General features: G+C 35.6%; 1 protein-coding gene across 6 annotated transcripts in view; it reads left to right on the top strand.

Annotated features, from left to right (window-relative positions):
• Window positions 1-727: 727 nt before the first annotated feature.
• Window positions 728-14,079, top strand: part of FNDC3A (fibronectin type III domain containing 3A) — a 156,034-nt gene continuing 142,682 nt past the window's right edge. Inside the window, exons 1-4 of one of the 6 annotated variants that reach the window (XM_033104239.1) lie at window positions 728-1,099; window positions 5,966-6,113; window positions 6,500-6,586; window positions 13,664-13,730. The gene's annotated coding sequence lies outside the window, so the exon portion shown is untranslated. Of the gene's footprint in view, window positions 1,100-1,650; window positions 1,781-5,965; window positions 6,114-6,499; window positions 6,587-13,663; window positions 13,731-14,079 lie in introns of those variants that run through there. The other 5 variants (XM_033104240.1, XM_033104246.1, XM_033104241.1 and 2 more) reach the window with 5 other exon arrangements.

The raw sequence follows: 14,079 nt of genomic DNA, 5'->3' as shown, positions 1-14,079 counted from the left end.
TGGATCCTGTTTACATCCTTCATTGTTTCTGAAGGAACAGTTACTGGGGTTGGACGCCCCCCCCTTCCCAAGTCCTCCAGTGGAAACTGCAGAAGTAGGCGGCCCTGGCCAGCCCTCAGGCAATATTGCAGCGCCCCCAGTTGCTGGAGGTTTAAGGAATCTCTGCTGCGTACCCTTGTTAAGTCTTCGTGCTGTTGTGCAAGTTAAGGTAATGGGTTTCCACGCGATTTAATCCGGGAAGAGACCAAGTAACTAACCTCCACGTTCTCAACTGAAGTAAATATCTAAATGTTTTTGCTTGCTAGAGAGGTCCCAGGTTCCGAGTGTTTAGGATTGTAAACACCCAAGCCCACCCACTTCGGTTGGCTTTCTATTCCCGGGGGGAGTGTCTTTAGAGGCACCTGCCCCACGTTAAGTTCTTGTGCTTTCGGAAAGAGGATGACCGGCTGCGTCCCGCGGGGCGAGAATGCGGGGGGCGGAGAGGGGATTTTACAATTTGGTCTTAGAATTGTGTGAGTGGTACTAAGAACGTCAATTAACTCCACATTTCCCTAGTGTGGCTCGTAGCCTGGCCGCCACGGAGGCTACGACGAACCAGGCGCAGCCGGGCCTCTGGAGAGAGCCTGCAGCTCCGGAGGGCGGTGGGAGCCCCAGGAGCGGCGAGGGGCGCTCGGGCGCCACGCGCTGCTAGCTCAGTGGGCGACGCGGGTTCCCATGAAGGACCCTTGGGGCAGCGGGTGAGGGCTCGGGGACGCAGGGTCCAAGCCGGCCGGGGACGCCGTCGGCGGAACTCGCGCAGCCGCACTCAGCGCTCCGACTCCGGGCTCCTCCTCCCGGCTCCGTAGTAAGCATGGCGGCGGCAGCGTTCGTGGTCCCTCGGGTGAAACAGAAAGCGGGAGCTACGCGGAGAGGGAGCGAAGAGCGGGGCTGAAGCGGCGCCGTCACTGTCGGGAAACCACCCCAATAGTCAGTGCGCCGGTGGCCGCGGCGGCCTGGAGAGCCGGCTCTGCCGCTGAGGTAGAGCGAGAACGATCAGGAACCCGAAGAAGAGGTGCCAGGGTAGCCGCCTTCCTCTGCCCCAGAGCGGCGTGACTCTGAGGTGAGAGCGCGGGCGCTCCCTTCGGGAAAGGTGGGGAAGACCTACCCGTTCCTGTCCGTCCCGCCCCTTAGCAGGCGCCACGGAAACCGTTAGGCTGGGGCTGAGGAGCCTGGGCGCGGAACGGGGCTCGGGCCCGTCGAGGGCCCGGCCCATCCTGCCCTGTGAGCCGAGGGGAGTGGGGCCGGGGACGGGAGCCGACCACTGGCTGGGCACCTGCGGGGCCAGAGGGTCTCGGCCAGGAGATTGCGGGGGCGCGGCGCCGCCACCAGCCTGAGGAGGCGGCGCGGGGGTGCGGGCGGCCCTCCTTCCGCCCCCCTGGCCCGCGGCCGGAGGCGAGCAGCGCCGCTCCTGGAGGCGCAGGGGTAGGGAGGGATCAGAGCTCTCCGGCGAGGATCGTCGAGTGGCCTCCGCGCCTTCGGCTTTGGCCGCCGGGCAGCCGCTGAACTTGAAACGCTTTTCTGAAGAGAATTTCCCCCGCTCACCTTGGGGTTAAAACCTCGAAAACCCGCCCTGTGTGTTTGAGCCTGTTGGGCTGGTGGCTGTACCTGCCCGTCCCTCCACCCGGCGGAGTTAACCACCTGTTCAGTCAGGAGGGAGACTGGAGGCTGCAGTCCTCGCCCTGTTTTAACAGCTTGAATCTTTGAACTTTTGACACGGCTGTGGAGGGACGTCATGCGTTAGGTAAAGGAAAATGAACAAATAATTTAGTCATAAAATCGCGGGCATAGCGGCGTCTGTTTTAATTAATTTAGTCGTTAATCGTTCTTTTATTGAACTGTTAGCGTTAAAAGCCTTGGGATATTTTTTTTGTTGGGGGGGGGAATGTGTAATGGTGCTGGGATGCTAAGAATTATGAATTAGAGATTTTCTTTTGTTAAATTTTATTTAAGTTCCTTTGGACACCTTTGTGTGTGAGCATCTATTAACTAAGAGCAGACAGGCACGATTTGTTTTGGTTTTACAGTGTCATCCTCATGTATGTGTTTACTGTGGACTTTTAAAACTGTACAATTATTTTGCTTAACTATGATCTGTGTTTTTAGTTCTTGAAACCAAAGTTGGTGTGTGCTTTTCTGTATTATAAGAATGAAATAGCAGAAGTTGAGCTGTTACTATAATATTTTATCGCTATGCTGTTACCAGCACCAGTGCTAAACATATGCCACTCAGGAGTTGGAGCCATATGTTAGGCAGAAACTAATTGAGTTTTGTGGCTACGATCTTGTATTTGGATGAATATTTGGTTTTTATGTATTCGCTAAATCCGTAATTTTTGCCATCGTGTGTGTTTTGTTTAAATCACCTAAAATATGTTCAAGAGAAATGAGTCCCCTGCCTTTTTGATATATTCTTGGTTGAATTGATTTTTCTCAAGTGATGAGATAAAGTGCCCACTGAGACAGACTTCACAGAAAACAGTGATAAAAAGGATTTTTCATAGAGCTTTTATAACATAGAACCTAAAATTTTGCTTTCAGCTTTTTAGCACACTGATAATTCTTGCCAGTACTAATAATGCCAGTTACTGGGAAGAAGGGATGATGATAGGAACACAGTCTTGTTAAAATTTTTATAAATAATTTTATGTTTAAAATCTTTATCACTATCACAGTAAATTTTACTATATGTTCTTCTTTCCATGCATAGATCATCTTTAAGTTTTCTTGTGTAGGTTAACTGAAAATATTTTTATCCCTGGGTGACTGCCTTTAGCCACCTGTATGCTTCTAAATTAACTCCCTCTTTTTCCTTTTTGTCTGAATCCTCAGAATCATTTAATGTTCAGGAAAAATAAACTTCTTGTTAACATTGGCTTCATCCAAACAATTATGAGGGTAATTTGCTTCTCCCAAATTAATGATTTGAAAAAACTGATTCTAGGATTATCTTTTGATGTCATCTGTGTCATCACTTCCCTTCTTTATATGAGTAATTGAGAGCTGCTTTATTTTACCATGCATTTAATAATTGTTTCAATTGTGAAATTTCTACAGTATAATGTTAAGCATATTTTATTACTAATTAAGAAAAAATTTCTCCCTCTTGTCTGACCAGTCAAGCATAGATCAGGACTCAGAGAATACCGTATAAAACCCAGAAAAAAAAAGGGATGCATGATTTAATATTCTCATTGTCTTTTGTAGTTTTACTTAAAGAGCATTTAATTTATAATGTGTTTATTTTTAGTTTACACTCATGAGTAATATTTATACTTGTTTTAAAATGTATATTTTTTTATGTTCGTGCTCCCAAGGCTTGTGCACCTTACAGTTTACCTATATTTTTAAAATGCAATTTGATGAAGTAACCTAAAGAGTCTTCTAAAAAATATTTTTGGTGCTTTTTTTAATGAAAATGAGTGTCGGCGGTGTCTTTGAGAGTGATGTATGGATGTGTACATGATTTCCAATTTTATTAGCCAGAGAATCAAAAGGTAAATGATTGTTTTTTTTTTAATTTCTAGCAGACTTCAAATAAATTCACAGTATTGTAAATCCAAAAAATTAGAATACTGTGCATGTCTAGTGTATTGAATCTTTTAGTGCTTCAGTTTATGACATTGCAAAAAAAGAAAAGAAAAATGGCCCCTATGGATATCAATGTCAAGAGCTTCTTGTTAAAAAGAAATGAATGGCCAATAGTGTTGGAAGGCAGATTTTGTTTTTTTACATGTATTGTGAGCTTTTATAATTTTCTTAATATTTTGGTCTTAATTCAGAGTATTTTAAAGGATGATAAGCTATTATTAAAATGGGGATGCACAGACAAAAGCAATGGGATGTGCTTTCTTCTTTCAAGTAGTTTACAAACTAGTTAGGGATACTAGCAAACACACAGGAAATCATTAGGAAAAAATAAGATGGTATTATTAAATTGTTTGGCAGCGACTGTAATTTAAAGGAAAGTGAGGCCACTAGAACCATCCTGAAAGGCATTTGGAGGAAGTCAGACTTGAAGCTTAAGGAAGGATTTAGAGAGCAAAAAGAGACATTCCAAAATATATTGACAGGCAGAGCTGTAAGTAGTAGCAAGGAGACCATTCTGAGAGCATCGAAGGACAACTATCAGGAAGAAGAGAGAAAGGTTAGGTAAAGATTTTGGCTAAGCCTTAGGGCATGATCAAGAGAGGAATAGGCAGGGCTAGATAATCCAATTTGGCTTTATCATTATGAACCCATTGCTGGAAGAACTGTACATCTACTTTGACATATTCATAGCTTAAGCTTTATGTATAAGATAGTTTATATTGTCTTACATGTATTGATTATACCTTAGATAAGGGGTGGCAGACTTTTCCTGTATTGTGCCAGATAGTAAATATTCTAGGCCTTGTAGGCCACTTAGCGTCTCTGTTGAATATTCTTTTTTCTTTCTTTATTTTACAATATAAAAAACATTCTCAGCTAAAGGGCCAGGCAAAAACGAGCCACCTTTGGGCAGGATTTAGCCAGTGGGCCTAGCTTCCCAACTATTGGCTAATAATTGGCTAGGTAATTGTCCATATAGCACATAATATGAGGTATCTTATATCAGTTGTCTACATCATTGTTTGGTGTGTTTTGTTATGGCTATCATTTATATTTTTCCCTGTGTTATAGTAAAAATAAAGAAAATATGCAGAAAGAACTACTATGGTAATTGTTATTTTTATGGCCACACTTCCAGCAATAGCCCAGACTAAGTCTCAGAACTAGGAAGTGAAAGAAAAGCTTTTGAACCAGACCTTAGAGTAGTGAAAATCACTACACTGAGGCTTAATTTAGAATTTGTATATGGTTAAAGTATATTAGCTGCCTGTTCTAGTTTTACATATTTTGAACTATAATTGGCATTTTAGAAACCTTGACTAGGGTGGGTGCTGGTAGCCTATAAATTACAACAGTGGAGCAGCCAGTAGGAAACCTTGTTTTTAAAAGTAGTCTAGGATGAGTTAGTGAAGATATGAAACATCCTTCAATCACTCCAAGTAGAATCACTGTTTATAGAATAGTCTAATAATTAGTATTTACATTGATGAGCTTGAGTCATCAAGAAAAGGTTGTATTGTGTACAGATTAATGCAGAGAAGAAAGATCTAGAAATCTTTTTAAAAATATTTCACGTTAAGATTGTTTAAAGATAAGTTATGATGAATTAAAGGGTAACTGAGTTATTTGAAAATTCGTTTACATAAAATATCTCATTGATGTTTCTAAATTTATAGATGTATATTTCTAAGGCAATTCTGTTTCTTTCAGCACGTGAATAGTGCCTCAGGTTATGGTTGCATGAATAAATTGGCTAGGGTTACTCCGTATTTTGTGTCTTCAAGAAAGCAAGAATATAGCATAAGATAATTCTTTCATTCAGCAGGCATTAATAAGTATATATATCAGGGACAGTATTAGGTACTGGAAAAAGAAAAGATATATAGGATAGAGAGTTGCCTGGATAAAATCAGTGGTTTGTTTGTTGTTTTTTTTTTCCTTTTAAAAGCATTAAAATCAAACAAACCCCCAAAACTTGTTAACTTTGTATTTTTATTTATACTCTCATTTTCCATACTTTATAAATGTATATAGTATCCTAAGTTTTAAGGCAGTATAAGCCTTTTGAACTAAATCTCGGCCTTCATAAATTGCTACCTAATAAAAGTTTGGTTTTTAAATTTTGCTTTAAGGAGAAATTAACAGTTCACTCTCCCAACCTCCCGTTTGTCAGCTTCATTATTCCTGCTATTTCCATTTCCTAGAAGATAGGTAAAAGAATCTTGGCTCTTCATTCCAACTTCACCTTTATTAGTCATATGATCTCAGGTTGGTTTTTTCAGTCTTAGGTTCCAAATCCTTAAAATGGAGAATAACATCTGTCCTGTTTTCTCCACAGAAATATTGTGAGCACCCAAAGAGACGTTGAAAAATGTGAAAATATTAAAGTACCATATCATATAAGTGCTTAATACTACTATTTTGGAAACAGTGCCGCCTTTTTGTAGTAAGACCAGAAATCATGAGTTCAAGTTTTTCCTCCAAAGGTCTGTAAATATGCTTCCAATAAACGTTTGGTTTACTCAAACATTTTAACTGCTTTCTTGGCATGGAGAATGCATATAAAAGCTTTCTTTCCCTTCCATTCTTATTAATCTTTCAGTGCAGTGCACATCCAATGCCTCTGTTCCTTTTTGCAAGGGAATACTGATCAATTCCAAGCAATTTCAGCTATTCTTTCCAAATTGGGGTTAAAAATATGCAAAAATGAATTCCTTATGGTTTTCTCAAGTAGAAGACTTACTGTATCTATAGTAATAAGATCCATTTGTTGAACTCTGGCTGGATTTTAGGCCCTGTACTTTTAGGCTCTGGTTATTTCTTAAATCCTATACAGACCTGCCAGATAAGTGGTGGTACTCTCATTTTACAGATGAAACTATTACTTCTGATTGACTTCCGTATTTCTCTTCGTCCTTCACTTTTTGAGATCTGTCGAGCTAGTTGTTAGAAATACAAAGTAAGTATGATGTATACTTTGAAATAAATATTGGTGTAAAAGTTATCTAAATTTGATAAATTGTGTTAATCAACATTTATCAGAAATATCTGAAAAGTACTGTTTTCTGTTTTCCTTCAGAATGCACATTTTAAGGTATATTTGAACAAGATAATTTTAAAAGTTTAAGTGATTTCTTCACTATCTAATGAAGTGAGGGGGAAACAATCTTCCTACTTCTTTGGGGGGTTCTAAACTAATATTTAAGTACATTTTAAAGCACAGTTAAATATTTTCTTTAAACAGTAATTATGTGCTTTCTTTTGCAGAAATAGATGTCATATATAACAGCAACTTTTGTTAAGATCTATCTTGAAGTAGTCCTTTAGTCTACTTCAAAATTAGTTTTTGTAAACATTTGCTTAAGTAAAAAGAAAAGTGCGAATTTATAATTTGTGATTTCATCATGTTTACATTTTTCTAGATTTTTTTGGTTTGCTTAAGACAGCCATTCTCAATTATAGTTTTGTTCTTAAGACTTGATTTTTTCCCATGTAATATTTTCATTTGCAATATATACTTTTTTGTTACATTTTAGTTAATAGTTTCTGAAGTACCTTTTTGTTTCTTCCATAAGTGTTAAGACCAGCTATTTCCAATACTTCAGATTAGTAGGTAAATCATTATTCCTTAAATACTATAGTATGCTAGCAATTTTTAAAAATCTATTACTTGAACCTTGCTAAAACTGGCATAATCTGTGTGATACAGTAGCCTTTGGATGAAATGTAGGGGCAACTAATTGTCCCTCTAATTCATCTTGCAGGCTGCTTCCAGGCTAATATTTCAAAGACATGAATTTATTCAAATCATCGCTCAATTTTAGAAATGAAAATCACACCACAATTTCTGCTGTATTGATTATGCCTTCTATCCCTATTTTAGAATCTGTATTCTGTTGATACCCTGTGACTATATCTATTTCCCACCATTTTCCAACTTTGTAGTATAAAGAGCATGTGTTTTACATTAGGCATATATATAATAGGTTTGTTTGTTGGCTTCTTCCCTTACTGGCTATATATAAACATGAGCATGTTACTTTACCTCTCTATGAGTCTTGGCTGTTAGAAAGATTAAAAGAGAGAGCCCATTTAACATGGCAAGTAAAATGCTTGCCATAGAATATTTATATCTAGCACTTTGACAGACATGTCTAATTATTGTCACCCAGGTATCCTATTCTTGTTTTCACTAATTAATTTATTCATCTGTCATTTGTCAAAGTCTTTAAATGTCCTAGATATTTAGAATATGAATGTCAGAAAAATGAACGTCATACTCCCTTTCCTTTAGTAAATCACACACTAGGATAAGAGATAAAGATATGTAAACAAATACATATTTCAAAATAAAAGTAGATAAAATACATTTTTCTGTTGTTTCTTTTTACTTGCATGAATCATTCCTGCCATTTAGTATTAAATTGTCATGTTTCCATAATAACACAATATCATGATTGTATACTCAATAGTGTAGCATTTATATTTCTTTACTTATCTTTCTCAGCTATTAGATTCTGAATTTCTTGAGTTTGAACAGTTCTGCTTGGGTTGGCAGGTTTTTTTTTTTAAATGAGCAGATAGTGCATATTTTAGGTTTTGTGGCCATGTGGTTTCTGTTGCAACTATTTAATTGCTGTAGGAGTATAAAAACCGTCATAGATAAATTCTAAACATTGGGTATGACTGTATTCTAATAAAACTATATAAAAATAGATAGGAGGCCAGATTTGGCCTACAGGCCTTAGTTTGTCAACTCTGGCTATGCTGCATACCCCATGCCTGACAAATAAAAGGTGCTCTGTAAATAATAATAATATATATTAAACTTTCTATGTTCTGGGTGCTGTTCTAAACAACTTTAGAGGTATCTGTTTACTTAAGCCTTAGAACAACCCTCTGAGGTAGATACTATTGTCACTATTTTAAAAATGAGGAAACTGAAGCACAGAGAAGTTAAATAACATACCTAAGACCGTACAACTAGTTAGTGAAAGATTTGAGATTTGAACGCAGGCATTCTGACTCCAGAGCCTGAGCTTTCAATCATTAAGTTGTACCAGTTTTGATATGTTGAATCCCAGGAGTGTAATATTGATTCGGTATTAGAAAACATTAATAAATTAAAAAGGGAAACTATATGATTATCTCTTTGGTGCTAAAGAAAAATCATTTTCTAAAATTCAGTTGTTCCTGATAACTATTTATCAACAAGAAATAACCCTGAAAAGGATCTCTATCAGAAACCTATATTAAATGTCATAATGAAATATTAAAAGTACTTCCACTAAAAGATAGGAACATAACAGTGGTCCAAAAGTCTTGGCCAGTGCATTAACAAGAAAAATGACCTCTAAATAATGGGACTGGGAATGAGGTAGGATGTATCACTGTTACTATTTGCAGTTGATGTGATTGTCTACTTAGAAAATAAAAGACAAGCAACAGAAAATTATTTGTTTCAAAAAGATTTCAGTAAAGCAACTGACTGTGAGATAAACTAAGAAGTCTCATTACCTTTTTTATACACAAGCAATAATCAACTGTGCAAAACAAAAAGTAGAAGCCTAAATTATAAGATACTTAAGAAATTTTAAAAATAAGGAACAGCTGTATGAATAAAATTGTAAGATCTAAATAGATGGATGAATACTATATTCCTGAATGCGTCAACTTGATACTATAAAATTGGCAGTTCTCACCAAATTAATAAAGTCAGTGTAATCCTAGTTAGAAATCCAACAGGATTTTAAAAATGGAATTTGACAAGTTGATGTTTTAAATTTTAAGAAAGAAAAATACACAAGAATGGCCAAGTAAATTTCAAAAAGAAGCATGACAAAGGGGAATCTACCCATCAGAGACCAAAATATACTGTAAAGTTACAATTATTAAAATAAGAATTTGGAGTAAGAATGGCATGTTGATCAAAGGAACAGAATAGAGAATTCATGAGGTACTCCATGGATACAGAAGAATTTCTTATATGATAAACGAGTAATGGAAGATATAGTCTGTTAATGGTGGAGTACAATTGGCTGTCCAATTGAGGTAAAGATAATTAGGCACCTACTTTGTGGCACTCTCAAATGGACTAAATATAAGTAAGCAAAATGGCAAAAAGAAGTGACTTAAAAAATTGGGGGGTAAAAAAAGTCTTTTCAGGTGAGACATCAAACTTAGATGTTATTTAAGAAGGCAAGCGGTAGATTGAGGTAAATTATTTGACGTGTAATAGAGAAAGTTAATTTTCAAATTATAAAAGGTGTGCCTACAAATCACTATGAAGAAAACAACCTGGTAGAAAATGAGAAGAATGTAGGTAGGAAATTCATAGAAGTAGAAATATAGCCAATAAAGTTTTGAAGAGATACCCAGTAATGTGAGAAATTCCAATTAAAACATCAGTGAGACATGATTTTAAAAAAATCTTTAGTAATAAAATTGACAAAATTTGGAAAATTTTTATGTTAAGTGTCAAAAATGTGAAGTATGTACTCATAAACTATTGGACTGCATATAAATAGCTTCATCTTTTTAGGAGGAAATTTTGCTGTTTTAAAAGTGCATATTTCTAAACTAGAAGTTCCATTTCTGTAATACAGAAATACTATCATAGTTACATAGAAAATGTTACATGTTTATGCTTTGCAGAGGAAGAAGTGTATGAGAAAAATGGAAGCAATCTCAGTGTTCATTATTAGAATAGTGGAATTATGGTATGCCCTTACAGTAGAATATTAGGTAGTCAAGATAAAGAATGCATAGATATAGATGTACTTCTTTAGGAATGTCTTAAGATAGTTTACGTGAAAAACCAAAACATTGACCAGTACATGAGATTTCATTTATATAACCACTGCCAGAAAACCTCATGCACAGGTAAGTGCAGAGAAGTCTAAAAGGGTACATTCCATAGTGAGTAGCTATAGAAATGGGAGCTAGGAGGAGAAAGAGTTAAAAATAATGTCTCTGTGTATGTTTTTAAATACTGTATAAAACATACTTTTGTGATGTAACAAAAATAATGAAACATAAGAGGGTTTGGATTTGGTGGTTATGTTTAGTCCTTGTTAGACCTATACCTGCTTGGACTGCCTTGATTTATGTCTATTTTCCCTGTGTAATTTTTAGTAGCATCTCCTTTCACTCTCAAAAGCTTCACAATTGGTGTCTGAAGTCATTGGTACTTTCTAAAACAGCAAATTCAGTTTAGTATTGTGTCTGAAGCTGTGTTACAGTGTTTAATGAGTGAGAATTAGTAGACTAGTTATTCTCAACCTTTATGTACATGTAAAGGATGTCTATCAACCAAGACAATTTTAGTGTATTTTATTTTCTGAATTTTAAATATAAAAGTAATTTTCTTTTTCAAATACAAAATACAGTCTCATATACCTGGATACTTTTACCCCCTCTTTTAATATTAGAACCTAATATTTTAAGAAAGTTGGGGGTAAATTTCAGGAGAGATGTCAGCAGCTTAAGCTGAAGACAGACTAAAGAGGAGGAAGATTTTTTAAAAATAACATGAGGGAATATGAGCATGTTTAGGCAGTAATTTTTAACTTTGGCATAGTTATAGATTTATAAACAAAGAATTTGGTTACCTCAGAAATGAGAACATTGAAATACTGGATTCTATAGACATATCTTTTTTTTCTCCTGATAAATACAGAAATGTTTCTTGATTTTCTTATATCTTGTGATAAAATTATCTTATTTGGAAGGAATTAATGAAGGAAACATGTTAAACTTGGTGAAGTTATAGTAAGCCAGTAGCTTTTACAGAGGAAGTCAAATCCTTCTGTTGTGAACCTGGATACCAAGGTGATAAATAGTAAAGAACATTTAAATGGTTACGACTGTATTTTATGTAAGAAGATTGAACATGTTAAGTAGAGGTATCTTCTAGATTAAAATTGCAGTCAAAGACAAGACAACACTGGATTAATGACATTAGATATTGCTGAAGAATAGATTAGTGGACATGAAGACATAGTGATAGAAGCTATCCAAATGAAACAGAAAAGAGAATTGTTTAAAAAGGTGAACTGAAAATATATTTGAAGAAATAATGGCCAAATTTTTCCAAATTTGGTAGAAACTATAAACCAAGAAACACAATAAGCATAAGAAAGGTGAATAAAAATGGCACCAAGGAACCTTATAAATTGTTTAAAACAAGTGATAAAGAGAAAAAGGTTTTAAAAGCAGCCATAGAAAAACAGAACAAAGGTAAAGGTAACAGTAGATTTCTCATCAGAAAGAATGTAAACTAGAAGATAATGGAGCAATATCTTTAAAACATTAAAAGACAAAACAGTCAATCTAGGATTCTTTACCCAGCAGAAGTATCTTTGAAAAACAAAGGCAAAATAAAGACTTTTCAAATGTACAAAAGTCTGTTAATACTTTAGTAACAGACATGTTAAATGGAGTCCTTTGAGCAGAAGGAAAATTAAACCATATGAATACCTGGACCTACAGAAAGGAATGAGGAGCACTGGAAATGGTAAATATGTAGGTAAATATATAAGATTAAAAAAAAAATTTTAATACCTTTAAAAGACAATTACCTGTTTACCGTAAATATGATAATGGCTGTAGGGTTTATAACATCTAAAAGTAAAATATATGATGATGATGCCACAAGGAAGTGGGGAAATTGCAGGTATATTGTTGTAAGTTCTTATACCTGAAGTAGTATAAGTTAAACTTATGCTACTTATATGGTGATAAGTTAAAGATGCATGTTAGAAACCCTAAAGCAGCCACTAAAGTAACAAAACAATTATAGTCTTTAAGCCAACAAGGGAAATAAAATGATATTAAAGAAATAATCAAAACATATAAAGAGGAAAAAGGCATGAAGAGCACATGGGACAAATAGAAAACAAATTGCAGAATGGTAGAGTTAAATCCAACCATATCAATAATCACATTACATATAAATGGTCTCAACACTAAATTAAAAGGCACAGATCATTGGATTAGATTTTTTTTAAAAAAAGTAAAGACCCAGGTGTATTATATCTACAAGAAACCCACTTTAAATATAAAGACACATATGTTAAAAGGTTGGAAAAGATAGACTATGCTAACACTATCCAAAAGAAAGCTGGAGTGACTACATTAGATCAGAAGTTAGATAGACTAACATTAGAGCAGACTGATACCAGGGATAAAGAAGGTCATTTCTTAATAATGATTAATTCTTCAAGGGGACAATCCTAAATTTTTGTGCATCTAATAAAAGAGCTTCAAATTACATGTTAGAACTGTAAAGAGAAATACACCAATATGCAATTTTAGCAGAGATTCCAGTACCCCTCTCTCAATAATTGATAGAACAAGTAGAATGTAAAACCTAAAACTATAAAATTTTGTGAAGAAAACAGGAGACAAGTTTTGTGACCTTGGATTACGCAAAGATCTCTTAGATACAACACCAAATATATCCATACAATAACAAATTGATAAGTTGGACATCATCATTAAAATTGTTCTTCAAAAGACATTGGTAAGAGAATGTAAAGACAAGCCACAGACTGGGAGAAAATCTTTGTAAACCACTTAACTTGATAAATATATCCAGAATATATAAAGCACTATCAAAACAGTAATATGAACACAGAACAGTCCACTAACAAAATGGGCCAAAAAGTATTGAACAGCTACTTAACCAAAAATCTGTAGGGTGAAACACATTGAACATCATTAGTTATGAAAATGCAAAGGCTGGGATTACAAATACTAGGAAAATTGGGGGGTATGATGGATAGGGTCTTTTTCTTGATTGTAGTAATGGTTTCATAGATATATTCATGTGTCAAAATTTTATCAAGTTGTACACTTTAAAATGGGTTATTTGATATATGTTAATTATACATCAGTAAAGCTATTTTTAAAATCTAGAGTAGTTGCCATGTACATGTTTGATACGTGTTTGTTTAATACATTTAACTCATTACTCTTCCATTTCCCAAGAACATTTGAAAGTTTCTTTTTTCTTTTTTTTTTTTTTAACCTATAGGAAAAAGCAGTTTCAATCTGAGAGGAAATTTGGTTTGGCTCAATTTATTTGGCTGAAACATCCAAAGGTAATTTCAAAGGCCTCATTAAACTTGATTACTTGACAAACCCTTTCTTCTCTTTAAGGAAACTATTTTTATCTATTTCTAGTTAAAGAACAATAGTGTATTCACATCTGGGATGGGACCTTCAAGAATGAAGTATCCCTTACATTGATAACAGCTTGACATCTTCATTATCACTTAATACTTATGTACAAATTAGTTTTAGATTTGTATGGTCCTAGCAGCATCAGCTTAACCTGGGAACTTACTAGAAAAGTGAGTTATTGGGCCTCACACCTATTGAATCAGAAACTCTAGGTGTGGAACCCAACAATCTGTGTTTTAATTAGCCCTGTAGTTCTTCTGATACATG

Source organism: Rhinolophus ferrumequinum, chromosome 4 (assembly GCF_004115265.2).
Source record: "Rhinolophus ferrumequinum isolate MPI-CBG mRhiFer1 chromosome 4, mRhiFer1_v1.p, whole genome shotgun sequence".
In the NCBI taxonomy this organism is placed as follows: domain Eukaryota; kingdom Metazoa; phylum Chordata; class Mammalia; order Chiroptera; family Rhinolophidae; genus Rhinolophus; species Rhinolophus ferrumequinum.
The sequence above is the reverse complement of the archived record's forward strand: the minus strand, read 5'-3'. Positions and strand labels throughout refer to the sequence as shown.